Genomic DNA, 18329 nt, shown 5'->3' on the forward strand with positions numbered 1-18329 from the left:
GCCATATGGATATATATTAGGGTTTAATGTCTTAAAATGGTTCTAAGACCTAATTAGGACACTAATGGAGGGACCAAGTGAGGTGGATTAAGCATAATTGATTAATTAAATCTTAAACACATTTAAGGCTAAGTAACCAGTTTTTAGGAAAAATTGGAGAGAGCATATCTCCCTCCACAGAGGTCATATAGGACTGTGCATTATATCAAATTGAATCTTGAGATGTTAGCTATGTGGTGTCAAAATTTGGTATCAATTGAAGATGTATTCCATTCTGTATTTTTGTTTGAGTGAGGACTGCACAGGGAGGCCATGTGCAGGGGCGCTGTACATGGCTGCAAATTCCACGAATTGTTTCTCCCTTTGTTCTTACTCAACATAGGCTAATAATATGTCGAATTAAAGATAAATGTGTCTAGTTGTCTACATAAAAAGTTTAGAGCAATTGGTTTAGTATATTTTCCATAATCGCAGAAATGGTAAAGGATGTTTAGGGCTCTGTTCGGAGTTGGCAAATAGTTTTGCTTGTCCAACGTCAAATGGTGATAACCGGAGCTAGGAAAATCCAAATGAGGTATGTGATACCTTGTTGGAAAGGTGATTGAGTCTAGATTAACATACTAAAAGATGATAATTTTATAACATGTGAGTTACGCTCAGTAACTAGAAAATAGAAGTATGTACAGTTATGGGAAAACCATAAAAGTGATATTTAAGCTAAGTTGGCTTAGGGGAACCCTTAGTAACTTATAATAATCATAAATATGTCTTGGATGAGTTGAAAATAATCTAAGTTACCTAAGTGAGCCTTGCATGTGATTCTAAGTTATATAATTAATTGAAGATTTAGGTAGCTTGTAATAATGCACTAAAATACGTAATTATGTAATAATTGGTCTAGACTTGTAATGGGCATATTATTGGCATATGAGTATGAAAAGTGGAATCATTAAATGATTAAGTCGTGGATATGACTTGATTAATTAATATGTAATTAATGATGTAATGGTTCCTACTCTAGGTGTGCCTAGAGAACTGTACACTTGAGGATTTTGTTGGAGCATACGTATACTATTGGAGTGTTGGCTTGTGCTAAGCTCCCTGAGGTAAGCTCCTAGTTCTAGTTGACTCATCTCTCTTGTGGCCCCACCATGATGGTGGGCATTATGGTTATATTGTATGAAAGTATATGGTATGATGTATATGAGCATTCATTCACATTCATATATTTGTTATATGATCTTGATGTTATGATGATGCACTGATGATATATGTTATGAAGATCCTGGCCAGTGATCATGGTATGTAGGCTGCCTATGACTTGACTCTGGGAGCTATTTCATACTGAGGTTGTGTAGACTGTCTATGGCTTGACCATGGAAGTCACACATGTGTAACCGTCTATGGCTTTGACCCTGGGGTTACACAAGGATGATATGATGATGTTATGTTTTTGTTGTATGTTTGTATTATATGCTTTATATCTGACTTGTCATGCAGGAAGTGGGCTCAGGGGATTAGAGGATCCTCTATGAACCTTGAGCTTACTGAGATGTTGTTATCTCACCTCATTTGAGGACATCATTTCAGGTACCCAGAGTAGTGGTGATGCTTCTAGGGGCAAGGCCCCCGCATTGGAGTATATGATGATGCAGTTGATGATTTTATATTATGTTTAGATTTGATGTTAGCATGTAGACTTGTTAACATGCTGAATTATTTTATGGAGATTATTGTATGTGTTTATTTAGGCTCATGATTGTATCCTTAGAGCTATGGATTAATTACTGATGTTTTTATAATTTGAATTAATATAGACTTGATGTATGCATTCAGTTAATTTGGGCATGGAGCCTTCTTGTTTGTATTGACCCATTGAGGGGATTGCAGTCCGTGTGGGACTTGCAAGCTGTCTGTTTAAATTATTATATTTATCAGGTTAACTGTATGTGTGGGACCAGGTTCCTAATTATCCAAAATACAACTGTTATGCTGTCCGTGAGACTCCGTCAGGAATGACACTTGATGTCATATCTTGATGGTCAATGACCACTAATACTGGCTCATGGGATTAATTATTAGATGTATGTTTAGATTTACGCTTTCGCAGTATCTCACATGAACGTTTTTAGAAATATTTTTATAAAATGTTTTGGAAAAAGTTTACTCGTATTTTTATAAGATGTTTTATTCCTTTTCAAATAAAGTCTTCCGTTGTGAATGTTAAATATCATGTATGTTAACAACCGGAGTACTACGGGGTGTTACATTTGTGGTATCAGAGCAGTTTCACCAGGACGTTCACTAATGTATTGCTTAAGTGTTAGAACTGTTTATTGAGTGTCTCTTGAGTGTCATGATATTGCATATGCTATCACTTGATTGAGCGTAGCTAACTAATACCTCGTGCAGTTTTGTGTAGTGACATGGTATCTCGGGGGAGACCCAGGCAAATAGTTTGAAACCCTCATCCTGATCCTATTGTTGCAGCTATAGCAACATTGCAGCAGACCCTGAATGAAACCAGGGAAGCTGATTTGAAAAGAATCGAAGAGGTCAGAGAGCGCGATAGAGAGAAGCTGAGAAAGGCTAGTGAAGACCTTATGGCGCAGAATAGGCTGGTCAATACTGAGATGATCCGACTACTGTTGACAGAGGTACGAGGAAGATCTCCACCACATTCACCACCTCCTCCACCGCCAGTTACACCACATGTGCAGCAGCAGGTTGCACGCGCTGCTGGTCCTGTACAGATTCTTGAGCCTGTTGTGCTAGGACAGGAAGGGTCAAGAGAGGCCCATCAGGAGGCAGAGGCATCTATCTATGAGGGACTAGTGAGACAGCCAGTTATTGAGGTTGATAGATCAGCTATACCACCCAAGTTTGACCGGGATACTAGAGAGCGTATGATGAATGCTTTCAGGAAGCATTCCCCACCTCACTACAAAGGTGGAAGAGATCTCATCGCAGCATTGGAGTGGCTCCAAGAGATGGAGCGCATTTTTCAGGTTATGGAATGCGATGCCAACACGAAGCTCCTATATGCGATGTACATGTTACAGGGGGATCCTGCTGACTGGTGGAGTAATGTTAGAAACCAACTTGAGTGCCAACAATCCAATTCTTAATTTCTTTTTGATTTTTTATTCACAGATCACAACAATACTTTTACGCACTAACCATGTTTTGACCATTTTTTTCTATTTTCACTTTTTGTTCTTCCTCTTCCACTTCACCAATCCACACAGATTGGAGACTTTAAAAAAATAACATCCATTCTATATTATTTCTATCTCAACCTGTCATGAATCTTTTATGTGCTCCTATGGGTTTTGTTAATATTGTTGTACTCATTTTTTTGTAGGTCTGAAAAATGGAATCAAATCCAACAAAAAGTGGCAGTGTACCAAGTGACTCAAGTCAACTTCAAGTAGGAGCTGAGGAAGGAAAACAAATAACAGATGGTGCAGATTCAATCATAGCAAAAATGAGGCAAAAAATGTCAGTTGTTTGGAATGATTTTCAGGAAGTTGAACTCTCCAATAGTGTACGGAAAGCAATTTGCAACTATTGCAAATGTATATTTTATTTGGGTAGAAATAGAGGTAGCACTAGCCACTTGAAGAGGCATTTACAAATTTGCATGCAAATGAAATTAGTCCAACCACAGCATAGGCAATCCACTATAGCACTTCAACCTACAAATTTTGTCTTGAACCTTTTCCTCACACCTGGAGGTAAGTATTCTAATGAAAAGATGAGAGAGATTATTTCTACTTCGATTATGGTTCATGAGTATCCTTTTAGCATTGTGGAGGATACAATTTTTATGTGGAGCTTTTTGTTTGCAAATATTGAGTTTGAGAAAGTTTCATGTCAAACCATCAAAAATGATTGCATGGCAATATATGAAGCAGAAAAAAATCTTAAGGCCCTTTTGATGAATGTGAATAAAATTAGTATAACTACTGATAATTGGAGATCTAATCACCAAGTAGCTGAATATATGGTCGTCACTGCACATTTTATTGATTCAGAATGGAAACTACAAAAAAGGATTTTGAGTTTTGTTAAAGTCCCACCTCCAAGTGTGGAGTTGATGTTGGTGAAACAATTTTTAAATGTTTACAATTATGGAGGATTGAAAATAAGGTATTTTCGGCGTTTGTTGATAATGTTGCTTATAATGATGTTTGCATAAGAAACCTTAGTAGTACTTTATCAAGAAATAATAATTTAGTCCTTAGTGGAAATCTATTTTATGTGCGATGTTGTGCACATATCTTGAATTTGTTAGTGCAAGATGGTCATAGTCAAATCAAAGATATCATTGAAAATATACGTGAAAGTGTCAAATATGTTAATCAGTCTGACTTAAGATTGAAGATGTTTTGTGATATTGTCGAGAAGATGGGTGTTAAGGAAAGGAAGTTAGTTATTGATTGTCCCACTAGATGGAATTCAACGTATCAAATGTTATCTATGGCTCCAAAATTCAAAGATGTTTTTCCAAAATATAAGGAGAGAAAGCCATATTATAATTTCTTTCCATCTACTGAGGAATGGAAAAAGGTTGATAAAGTTTGTAATCTTTTAGAAATTTTCAATCTTGCTACTAAATATCATATCAGGCAGTGACTACCCCACAACCAAATTATATTTTTCTGAAGTTTATAGGGTTAAAGAATTGATTGATGCTGCAACTAGAGATAATAATAATTTTATGAGATAAATGACAAGGCTAATGAAAGAAAAATTTGACAAATATTAGGGGAAATGCAATCTTTTGATGGCCATTGCTAGTGTTTTAGATCTAAGGTGTAAATTTCACGTGGTCAGTATTTGCTTTACGCTTATATACAAAATAAAAGACGAGGAAATAAAAATGTGGAGAAGGTGAACAATGCTTTAGAACATCTTTGCAATGAGTATTTGACTCAAAGTTTGCAGGAGTCATCTGCTAATAATGAGGTGGAAAATAATATGAATCATTCATCCACCTCTTCCACTCTCCCATCTCAACTTTCACTTGGCTCTAGGTTTGCTAAAATCATGAGTATTGTGTGCGAACAAGTTGTCCCCCCCCAATAAAATCAGAGTTAAAATATTATCTTGAAGAGCGCATTTATATTTGTGATGAAAAATCCCATATTTCCTTCAATGCCTTGGAATGGTGAAGAATAATAGCCAGAAGTATAAAATTTTATCAAAGATGGCAAGAGACATACTTGTTGTTCCAATCTCTACAATAGCATATGAGTCCACATTTAGTGTTGGAGGAAGAGTAATTGATACTTATCGTGATATTAGGCTTTGGGAGTAGAAGGGGTTTCTTTTTGTAGAATAATTGAGGCGAACATCAATCACACACAAAGATTCCATGAGTTACTACACTGGCATCCATAGCAAGGAGAAAAGCTCCTACAAAGTTAGGCTGACAAGGGTGTTAGAAATCGAGAATTGCAATGTGAATCAATTGTTGTTAACCTTTCATATTTTAATGTGGAAAGTTCGCGCAATTGCATGATTATAATGTGGTGTACAAAATAAAAGCACCAACAATACGAGCTTACGCAGAAAGCTTTGTAATGTACAAAATACTCTTATTTATAGAACTATCAGTACATGAAGGCTTATTATAACACTCCTTATTATAATATCTCTCATCATGAGATGTAATTAATTGCATGTAATTAGGCAATCAATCTCGTATTAGTGGGTTAAATTAGGTAAAATATCTAATTAAATGACTTAGAGTCACTTTTGAGGTGAAAAGTGCAGTCAGTGAAAATTATGGGTAAAAATGTGTGTAGAAAAAAGTACCCAGAATATAAAAGTAAAATTAGAAATATTCTTAGAAAAATATTCCAGACATTTGGTAAAGTTTAGTGGCGAATGGAGTTGAATAGATAGATGAGCTTATACCCGATTGAGATAACTTAACAAATGTTAAGTGACAAAACATAAAAACCCAACTCCATTTCATTCTTCTTCCTCGTCGATAAGTAAAGAGTGAGAGGGAGAGAAAACCAATTTGAAGCCCCAAACCCTAGCTTACTCATCTCTCACCCAAATCCTTCCATTCCAAAGCCAATCTTACTTCAAGTCTTCCTCTCTTTGGGAATCCAAACTTAGTTTTGAGTGAGAAGCTTTGTGGATTGAGATATTTCCTTCCCAAGAGTTTGACCCACTTGGTGATCGGAGAGATTAATGGCATTTTCTTCCATGGGAGCTTAGGATACCACCATTCCTTGGTTATGTGATCTTTTGGGGTAAGTTTTCACTCCTTAAACTTAATTTTCATGGAGATTGTATAATGGAGGAAGAGGATGAATAGTGTTTTTGGGTTGTATGAGTTTGAGTTTGATTTAAGCTTAAATTCCTTTGTAAAAGTTGTTAGGAATGATAAATAAACGGTAGAAATGGACTTAGATTGTCATTTAGTTGTTGTTCAATATATTGGAAAAATTCATGCTTGAACATGTGGAGTTCTTGCATTGTTGAGCCATGATTTGGTTGGATGGTTAATTGTGTCTCTTGTGGTGATATGATTAAGCCTTGTGGACCAACATTGAAGGACCAACCATTGGAGAAAGCCATGGAGCTTGATTAGCTCACTTGAATTGGTAAGTTCATGCCATTATAGTATAAATAGGTTTGTTAGTTGATGACAATATTGGTATTCATTGAATTGCCTTGATAGATTGTCTAGTACCTTGATGTAGGTATTGATTGTTCGTATTGTTGTAAAGCTTGGCTGATTGCTCATTGGTGGTGAACAAAGGTTAAGCTCTGAATCTCATTAAGGTAAGCCTTCGGATCTTGGATGTTGATCCCTTTATTGTTCCACCAAGCCTGGAAGGGGTAGTGGTTGTTGATAGTGTATGTAAATGTAATAAAGTAGTTTAATGCTTTGTTATACGTATTTGTATGCATTTGGTGTGGCATAGGATGTTGTTTCCCTATGTTTTGTATGTTGCATGATGATGCGTAATTCATACTTGGTAGTTTAGCTGGCCAGTAGGACTATTTTGCATCTGAGTATCCTTAAGATAGCATGAGATCTCGAGGGATGTCCCCTGGAGATGTTTTTACACACTGCATGGATATGTATTTACTGCATTATTTACTGATTATTGCTATTATACTGTGAGTGAACTATGGGGTGGAGAGATGCTCCAAGGACCTGGTTTACTGAGATGTATTCGTATATCTCACCCCGTGTTGTGGGGACCCCTTTCAGGTACAGATGCTGCAGGAGCCTCTGGTGGCAAGTGGCCATACTTGGACTAGATTGATACATGAGGATGTTATATTATTTTGGTTATGCATGTCATTTAGTAGTACCATGTATATGATTCACATTTGAAAGCCATTTGATATGTGTACAACATGTTTTATTGTGGTGAACTTAACCTATGCTCACTTCCTTTGGTGTCTCTTTTGTTGATGGGAGCCAAGAATTTGATCATAGTGTTTTGTAGCTAAGTCTCATGGTTATGTATTAATGACACTTGGATATTGTGTAATATTGTACTTATTGTAGATATGATGGAAGGGCATGAATGCCTATTTGATAAATGCGTGTCTTGAAATAGCTAAGAACCATGTAATCAAGTGGTAGTATAATGTCTATTAGGTGTTAAGAGGATGATAAAAGAGGGAGGATTTCTCTCGTGGAGTTATATGAAAACAGGGGAGGGCATGTGTTGCCCAGTTGGAGAGCGTTTTAGCGCTGATAAGGGCGCTTTAACATGGGGAGGATTTCTTTCATGTGTTGCCCTGCCCTTGGGCGTTTTAACGCCCAGGTGGGCGCTAAAACGCGTAAGTGGGCGCTAAAATGCGCTGAAGACCTGGAGAAGGCCAAATTCTCTGCCTCTGGGCGTTTTAACGCCAGTTGAGCGCTAAAACGCGCTACCCGAAATCAGCACAAACATGATTTAGTAAAAACTGCATAAATTGAGCTACGGTGCTCTGAATTGAACGTGGTTTGAACCCAGGCGAAGATAACGAAGAGATCTATAATATAATAGGAGATGAGAACTATAAAAGAAATACATAATTAGTAAAGTATAGTCAAATAAAATAAGAATATGATGTTAAACTTAGTTTCATTTATTCCGCAATGTCATATGGTTATAGTTACACAATTGGTTATTTTAAATTCGGTTTTGTTCAAAAATAAAAATTTATCCGGATTTCTAATTGAACCAATATGATTGTAATTGCGCTTAATATCATAATGTAATGTTAACAAATCGATTCTAGAACGGGGTGTTACACTTATAACCAACCACTATTCTAATTACTGCGTAATTCCTAATGCCCTCATAATGGGTTAGTGTAGAAACTAAAAATTAGCTAACTCTTACCGTTATAACCACCTAATGCCCTCAAGCCAATATTTTAATGGTAACATTACTTGCACGTAACAACACGTTAGACCAATTGGTATTTTAATTTAGTCTATATGCGCCTGTCATGGTCACAACAACAACTTGGTATTGGGTTATGAATTGACACATTGTTCGTGTGGACAAATTTAAAATTTAAAATTTTAATTTTATGTTTTTATAGAAGTTGTTTAGAAACTTTATATGTTAATATTTTGGAAGTTACTCTATTATTTTTGCGAGAAGAACTATAGTTCGAATAGTATTTAGTTTATTATTTTAGCTTTAGAATTTTTATTATTCAGTGATTTGCTGACAAAGTTAGCTTGCATGTGCACCATGGTTTGTGACCATGTCTTGTATACCTGAAAATGTTGGAAGGCTTGGTAATTGAGGGGACTTTGTGAATACTTATAAACATAATGATCGTACTTGTATTATGGACTTTTCTTTTTTATCTTTTTAATTGAGATAAGAAAGGATGGCAACATTCAGTCCCATTGAGTTGATAGCAAGTGCGCGATAACTTAAGATAATTAGAAATTGTTTCGTGGATTGCATAACATTTTGATGGCAGTGTACGACATATATAGTTCATTTGATATCAATGATAATTGAGTATACGTGGCGTGGCGTGGCGTGGGTAGAAGATGATACAATTGATTCAATTAGAAAACCGAAACAATTAAATAGGAGATAGGAGATAGAAGATAAATAGTAACGCATCTAGATACAACATAGATTTAGTTCTCTATTTTATTTTACTTTTCAACTTGTCTTCATTCTTAATAGGCACACACTCTAAACTAAGATAGATGAAATAATGTGTATATACTTATGTAAATAGCATTGGTCTTGAAATAACATATATGGACGAGCATTTCATCCCATGAACTTACTTTGACCTTCAGCTTCAATGCTCCATTCCGAGTGTGAATGGTTCAGGACCTGTGTTTTTTCCCAATATCTCAGTGAAGGAAACAAATCCCGCAAATTGGGGTCATCTTCCAGATTTTTCAGGTATTTGAGACGCACGATCTCCACATGTTCATACTTGTCAGTTTTACCATGATTCATACTTTTGAGTTTCCCTCCCTTTATATATAGCTTCTTCAATCCACTTGGTAACTTGCTAGGCTTCAACCAATCTGGAAATTCTGCTATAGGATAGCCTTCAAGGTCTAACTTTTCCAACTTTGGTGGGAATTTGATGTTAATGTCAGACTTATTACCCCATGATATTTTGAGACACTTAACTTTTGATAACTTTTCTAACCCTTCAAGTTCCCCATACCTGACCACGGTCTCACTTCCTATGTGTATGCTGAGTCTTGTTAGCATTACCAATTTTTCAAGATCTTGAATTCTGAGAGTCAAGCTTGAATTGCCTATTGCAAACCCCTTGAGTACTTGGAGCTCAGTGAGTTCCTTAATCTCCTTTGGCATGCTCTCCAACAAGTAACATTGTGATACATCCAAATGTGTAAGCCTTTTCAATGCTGCAATTTTATTTGGCAGTTTTTCAAGATTGTGACAGGCCTTGAGATCAAGAATCTCCAGGCTGAAAAGTTCAGCAATGGAATGAAGCTCAGTTATTCTTGATATCCCACGAAGGCTAAGATACTTCAAATACTTCTGAGCCTTCAAGTCCTTCAGGAATTCTTCACTATCCACTTCAATATGATGGAAAGGTGAATCCTTCCAACGACCAAGTTGAAGCACCACCAACTTGTTCATTTTAGACAACCCTCGACCTTGAGAACCAAAACTAAGATAACTCGCTCCAACATTAAAAACTGTTCTCAATTCTTCATTTTTCAAACCCGTCTCATCACTTATTTTAACTTTTTGTTTGTCAAGTGCTAAACTAAAAGTATGCTCATTGTGACCAGAAGGGTCATTGGCTGTGGTTTGTGAATAAAATGCAAAAGGTTCGCCTTTTTCTTTGAACACTGATGACACCAACATTTGACGGATCCAAGGATGAATCCTAAAACTATTCACAACAGGACACTTGCCATTACCATAAGGTAGAATCAGTTCACCACTCAGAAGCTCATTAAACACATCCTCTCCAACTTCCTCTGCTGTTTTCTGTCCTGTCTTTGTCACAAAACCCTCACCAATCCACCAGTAAATTGCATGCCTTTTCTTTATAACAGCATTTTCAGGGAAAACTGAGAGAGACAACATGCAAAGTTTTGAATCAAGATTAAGGATGTCATAACTAACCTGAAACCTTTTCAAGACATCATCCATCCCCTCCAATACATCTTTATCCCATTTTCCTTGGTTCATTGATTCACTCTTGTTCTGCTCCGAATTCAGAGATGTTTCGCCTGGAGCTTTTGTTTCCTTTTGAGTAGCATCAACTGGGAGCAACTTTCGAGTTGAATCATTCATGTCTTTGCAAATGACATGAACCACTACTTCCTTCTTCTCATCTTGACTTTTTCTGCTCGGAGAGCGCTCCAAACCCTTTTCTGGTTTGGCTTCTTTTGCTTCTATCAGAATGCGAGTGGCAAACCCAAAATTTTTTTCTGGGTTGGCTTCTTTTTTTTTTTTTTTCAGAATGCGATTGGCAAACTCAAAAAATTTTTCTGGGTTGGCTTCTTTCAGAATGCGATTGGCAAACTCATAAAATTTTTCTGGGTTGGCTTCTTTTTCTTTTTTCAGAATGCTATTGACAAACTCATCAAATTTTTCTGGTTTGGCTTTTTTTGCTTCTTCCAGAATGCGCTTGGCAAACTCATAAAAATTTTCTGGGTTGTCTTCTTTTGCTTCTTTCAGAATGCTTTTGACAAACTCATCAAACTTTTCTGGTTTGGCTTCTTTTGCTTCTTTCAGAATGCTATTGGCAAACTCAAAAAAAAATTCTGGGTTGGCTTCTTTTGCTTCTTTCATAATGAGATTGACAAACTCATCAAATTTTTCTGGTTTGGCTTCTTCTGCTTCTTGCAGAATGCGTTTGGCAAACCCATAAAATTTTTCTGGGTTTGCTTTTTTTGCTTGTTTCAGAATGCTATTGACAAACTCATCAAAATTTTCTTTCAGAATGAGACGGGCATACTTATCAACTTGATATGAGTCGTTCCACTTGCTGAGAAGGTTACCCACGTCTGTTAATGTGTCGAGGAGTTTTTTTTCGTTTTCCTTCACTGTGGAAAACAGATCCTTTATCTTGTTAAGCTCGGACATCAATTTCTCCAAGTTTCCATCTTTTTGCATTGTTGTTATGCGCCTCAGCAACGAAGGTACTGCTTTCTTGGAGTCTGTTCGAATCGACATTTTTCTCCAACTAGATTTGAAACGAGAATTTGATGAAATATATATATATATATATATATATATATATATATATATATATATATATATATATATATATGAAAAACTAACATTATGTTGTAGAAAAGTTCTTAGGTCATGTCATAGAGACAAGAGATTGTGGGGTCCACTATTTTTAAAATAAAAGAAAAGTAAAAAAATTGATGGACCCACTTTTATGTTTGTGTAGGAAGATTGCTTGTGTCATGTAAAAGGAGGAAAACATTACCATATATATATATATATATATATATATATATATATATATATGGGCAGGATATTCTTACTCCGGTGTAAGAGTTAGAAGTCTTACACTCAATCTTAATCATTGATCCACTTGTATCCAATGGTTCATGTTACTAAAAAATTAGAGCCCTTAGATATAAGTGAGATCAACGGACGAGATTAAGAGTGTAACTTACACCGGTGTAAAAAAACTTTTTTCAATCACATTTAAATAAGTTTATTTCCGGCTATTCAAAAATTACGTCGTTTTATTTATTTATTTTTTTATATTAATTGATTCACCTCTGGATGATTATGATTCCTTTTTTCTCTCTCTTCCTTTATTACCATTGATCCATCTTTGTACGGTTATGATTTAGTAACCGGATATAAGATTATCTCAAACAGCTTGAGAAACGATAAGCCATATATATATATATATATATATATATATATATATATATATATATATATGTGAGAAAAGTTATAGTTACTACTTTTTTTCTTACTACTTGTTACTACCAAATCTTAACCGTTGATTTCCGTGAATCTAACGGTTATAATTTGTTGGATCACACTTATTAATTAATTATTAATTCTAATAAATTATAACCATTAGATTGACGAAAATTAACGATTAAGATTTAGTAATAACAAGTAGTAAGAAAAAAAAATAGTAACTATAACCTTTATATATATATATATATATATATATATATATATATATATCTTATGATAATCTTATATAACTGTATTAATTAATAATCTTATGAAAGGTACAGTTGCAAGGAAGGAACAAACGAGGACAAAAGTTTCACGTCATTCTTTTCGCCCCAATTACTTGATGTTACTTTTCTACCTATCCTTTCTTTCACGAATAGAATATAATTCTTGACACTGATTTTAATCTTTTCGCCACAATTAAAGCTGAAATTTCCTCGACCTATTTGCATGACAAAATTGAAATTACAACATATGATTATTGTTCTAATTTGAGTAATTTCAATTTCAGAATTGAAGTTTATTAAGAAACTTAAATTTCGTGTTTGAAACAAATAAAAAGATTGATACAATTTTAGAGATGGAATACTTGATCATAATTTATAAAATAAAAATAAAAATAAATATATCAGCAACATACACACGGGATGTACATAAATTGGCAATGAAGAACATAAAAAAAAAAATATATTAAAAAGATATTTGTACAGATTAGAGTTATACATATTGGGTAATTGGGAGCCCATCATAGGGTGAGAATTATCATCAATTGAGTTAGGCCACAATTACCACAATAAGTGAGTTTGAATTTTTGCTCTCCTTCAATTAGAAACTTCTTCAAGTATTTATCGAATTACATCAAGACTTGCTTATACACATCAAGTCCTTGGCTCACATTATGGTTTTGACTGACCTATTAAACTGGAACTCTAACCATTATATTTAAGTATTTGATATACATAGAACAATTAACCAAATGCTCTAATAACGTTGGACTTACATGTCCTTTCACTTATATGATCCTTACTTAATCTGTTTCTAACTAACGTGAAACTTTACTACTAACACTTGAACTATATAAATATAGATTAGATCTGCGAAAATAACAAGTTTAAAAAAACACTTTGTCCCAAAAATACCAAAGGAGATGATTTTAGACTGCGCTGCCAAAAAATGGCCGGTCATCAAGTTTTATGTCAATCTAAAAAAAATTAAATTATTAGGATCATAAGTTTTATTATTTAAACCTAAACTATGTAAGTGACGTAGGTTATTATTTATTAATTTTATAGAATTTATTTTCAGATTTAGGATCCCGAAATTCAGCATAATTAAAAAAGATACCTTCTCTTGTGGGAAGAAAGTTATTGGAAGTAAAGTTCAAGCTTTTCAATTTTCTAGCTTTGTAATTACTCTAACAAATATTGGAATAGGGATAGCAATAACTGAGAATTTCTTGGGATGAAAGAAGGGTACATCTCGTTGTTTTAACTTCGGCAGCAAATTATACTGGTAAATAATGGCAAGGAAAGAACCAAATGAAAAAAGTTTGGCAAGATTCCTTTTGCCATGAAAAGTTGCAATGCATATCCTTTCTTTTACGACTAGAATCCATTTCTTGGTGGTGAATTGAAAGAATATAAATTTCTCAGTTCTGCTGACTTTATAAGGGTTAATAGTCTCTTATGTGAGAAATTTTTTTCCTCCTACTAACACAACCAACTAGTGGGGCCCGTTTTTTGGTTGTGTCCGCAGGGAATTTTATTTTATTTTGGGAAAACTTCAAAAAAATTCCTGAAAGTTTCGTCAGAATCACTTACCTCCCTTCCTAAAATTTTTAATTATTTACATTCTTATTTAAATTTTTTATCACTTACCCCCTAACTTGATTTTCCATCCAAAATTAAAGTTAACAGAGTTAACTTTTTTAAAAATTATCAAAACTATCCTTAAAAGAAAAAAAGAAAAATTAACCCTTGGATAAAAAAAAAGCACATTCTTGCACGACTCTATAAATAAGCAAATGAATATATGGATCATCTCTTTGGAATAGCAAACAAGAAAGGGAATTGAAATATTTAATCAATGAAGTATTTAATCTTAAGATTCCTCCTATATGCAGTAAACACCAAATAATGGGGCCATGTAAATTGAAATCTTGCAATTCTGTTTACTTTTCTGCAATGAAAGTGAATATTTTCTCTGCCTGAAGACCAGAAACACACAACTTGCAAAGGACTCCAAAGCTTCTTGTGATCGGCATCTCAACCATGCAGTCAAGGTGGTCAGGCTCGCAGTGGCGCGGTTCCACTCCTCAATGACTATCTCTTGCCAGTAGTAAGGTTCAGTTAATGTAGAGTTTAATTCTTTTTTTTTTTGCAAGTATAGTTTTGGTATCTTTTTTAAAAATTAACTATGTTAACCTTAATTTTGGATGGAAAATCAAATTAGGGAGTAAGTGATAAAAAAAATTTAAGTAGGGGTGTAAATGATTAAAATTTCAGGGATGGGGGTAAGTGATTATGACGAAACTTTTAGGGGAATTTTTGAAGTTTTCTCTTTTATTTTTTCTCATGTGACATAAGAGACTATTAACCCATTTTATAATTACTCGATATCAATTATTGAAAGTGAAGTTTAAATTGTTTAATTTATTCTATTTGGGAAGAAACATAATTAAATTCTCCTGTGTTTTCAAGCAAAGGTGATAATTTGAATATAGTAATATTGAATACGTCTTCGATTTGAATTGGTATCAACATCTCACGAGGAAAAAAATTGTAATCAACTGATTCTTAGTTGTTACTAGTAATGAGCAGTTAGCGTTGGAATATATTGAACATCAAACTCGATTGAATCTGTTTAGCCCAGATTGATGGATTGAAAGTTTGATTTACAGTACAATAGAGGATTGATAGGATATTGTAGAACAAAGTCTACATGTGAATAGTTTGAGGGGCACAAAAGGGGGATTTTGTGGGACATTACACAGGAGAGAGGAGGTGTTGTGTTAGTTTAGAAAGTGCTCAAATGCATATACTGTTAGAATTTTTTCTATACGTGGACAATATTAATTAACATTTTTATATTTCAAATTTATTTTATTAATGAATATTTTAATTTAATTAATTATCTATTAAAAAATTAATCACTCTTGACTAATTGAACCTAGTTAGGCAATGCAGTGTAGGCAGTGATGCCTAATTTATTTTCAAAATAGATGGATCTAATAGACACAATTTTGACTAGAATTATGTTAGGTCCCCTCCTTAGTTTATATAGATAAGTTTAAACCCTAAGAGCCGTAATGTTTTCATCACATAAAGGCTTCAATTTCGGAATAAGACATTGAGAGAAACATTCTAATAGTCAAGTCAAAATTCTTACTCAATAAATAGTATGGTCCAATTAGTTACACAAATTCCTTTCTAAATTAATTAATATATGATGTTTTATTATCATGATGCCTCAATGTTTATTTGTTTTGGATTATTTTTGAAATCTTACATATGTAAGAGGTAAGGAAAGTGCAAAAGGCCAAAGATCCTACCTTAAGGCATAAGTGTTTTTTTAGGAATATTCTAAAATACAAGTAATTGAGTGAACGTGTGTCAATCGTAGGACAATCAACTTGTAGGTAATGAAAGGTGGTTACACCAAAAAAATAAAGCAATTAGATTTTTGTTAAACCAACCATTTCTAATTTTAACCAACAATATTGATTTGATATCTTCAAATTTGCATGCCAAAAGATGAATTCAAGACCTTTGTTTCTGCATACTTTTATTATTTTATTTTTAAGTCTCTAGATAGTGGGTATCTACGCTTCCACACATTAACCAATCTATAAAACGGATCACCATACATACATTCAACATTCAAACCGAGGATGAATTAATTATTAAGAAAAATGATGTATTTTTAGTTCTTTCTATTTTTAGTTCCTTCCTCCAAGCCTCAAGCAAGGAAGCGAGGCTTGGAGGAACCTTTTCAGGTAAATCTTTTATCTTGGAGTTAATCTTCGTGTGTGCTTCACCACACCATTGGGGTAGTGATTGAAAATTTATGAACTGTAATGGTATGTAATATAATATGCTTATGTATTCTTGACATGTTTTTTACTATATGTTTTGATATACAATGTACCTCTGTCCAGTAGATAGAGTTGAGGGGACTTCCACTAAATAGGTCTTTGTAGGGAGTTCCAGTTGGTATGATGTAATAATGTTGTCTTCATTTTGGGAGCGGTACTAAGAATGTCTCGGGAGTTATACGATGGGTTCCTTGAATTATATCCTAGGGATATGTTCTTGGATTCAGGCCCAGTGTTAATTAATTGATGTATGCTCTGTTATATGTATATTATTACTGTTATGCATTTGAGTGAGTTATTGGGTGGAGTGACTCTCCAGGACCATTGGTTTACTGAGATTGTCAAATCTCATCCCGCGTTATGGGGCTTACATTTCAGGTACTACTAGTGCAGCAAGAGAGGCCCTGGGCAAGAGACCCACATAGGGTTACATTGGCATCTTGGAGCATATTGACATGTTGATCCATTTTGGGAGTTCTTGGCATTGGATATATATTTTGGAGCATTGACATTCATGTTTGTGATTTAATTTGCATTTTGAACTTAGGATATGAACATTGGATATTGCATGACTTGATATGTGTTATGCATAGATGATGTTCATGCATCATTTTGGTCTAAGTTCAATGGTATGTAATTATTTGTATTTTGCTATTGAATTGTAATAGTTATGTTTGTAGCTATTGTAAACGTAATTGGACATATTGAGGACCTTGTGTAATTAAATGTTGATGTATGTGATAGAGGGGAAATAGACCTATTCTAGGTAATGATGTTGTTCCACTATGATGAATGCGTGAAAAAATGGATAATGTGTATGAAATGATTAATAACTTGTAAATCAAGTAAGTGATTAATGATAACTTAAGGTTTAAGCAAAGAATTAAAATAATATCTATTGTGAGTTTTAAGAGCACCAAGTTATGTTAAACCTTGTATGCCACCCTTTGGTCAATTAGGTACCATTTGGAGACTTAGAACACACTTGTAAAAAATGGTATTAGTTAATAAAACAAAGGAGATGTCGTCGAAATTTCTAAGAAAATAGATTGTTTTACATCTAACTTTGAGAGACTATATCTCCCTCCACACTTAGCCAATTAAGACATACCATACATCATTTTGAAGCTTAGGATGTCAACTATATTTTTCTAAAATTTGGTGTCATTTAGAGTTGTATAACTTGGCCAGTTTTCGTTTGAAGCCAGACTTCTTGTCACGCGTTGTTGGAGGCAACTTCTGTCTTCTATTTTCAAAAATTCATATAACCCTCAATTCTTACTCAAACTAGGCTTATGCTATATCAAATTAAATCTCTAGTTCTCTAATACATTGTATTAAAATTTGAGAGCAATTAGAATTGTAGAACTCCTGCAATGTTGAAAATAGTGAGGGATGTTAGTGAACTCATTAGAGCTGTGCTGACAATTTTAGAGGATCAACTTACAGCGATCGTATCCGAAGTTATAGAACTTCAATTGAGGCATGTGATACCTTGTGGGAAATCTTGAAGAGTCTAGTTTAACATACTAAAAGATGAAAATTTATTGATTTATGGATCACACTCAATTTTAATACAACTGAGACCTACTCTGTTCGAAAAAATGTCGAGTTGGGTATTTTTGCTTTATTGATTTATGGGAACCACCTAGCTACCTTAGATAGGTGATGTATGATAGATAAGCATTAGTATTTATATTTCCGCATTAGTTTTGAGTTACAATCACAGTTTGCAAGTTGTTTAATACGAATGTTTTCATAAGTACAAGATTAAAGGTGATTGTAACTGTGAT

This window comes from Gastrolobium bilobum, unplaced genomic scaffold, assembly GCF_033153095.1.
Source record: "Gastrolobium bilobum isolate Gb01-03AN ecotype WA unplaced genomic scaffold, APGP_CSIRO_Gbil_v1 utg41191, whole genome shotgun sequence".
NCBI lineage: Eukaryota > Viridiplantae > Streptophyta > Magnoliopsida > Fabales > Fabaceae > Gastrolobium > Gastrolobium bilobum.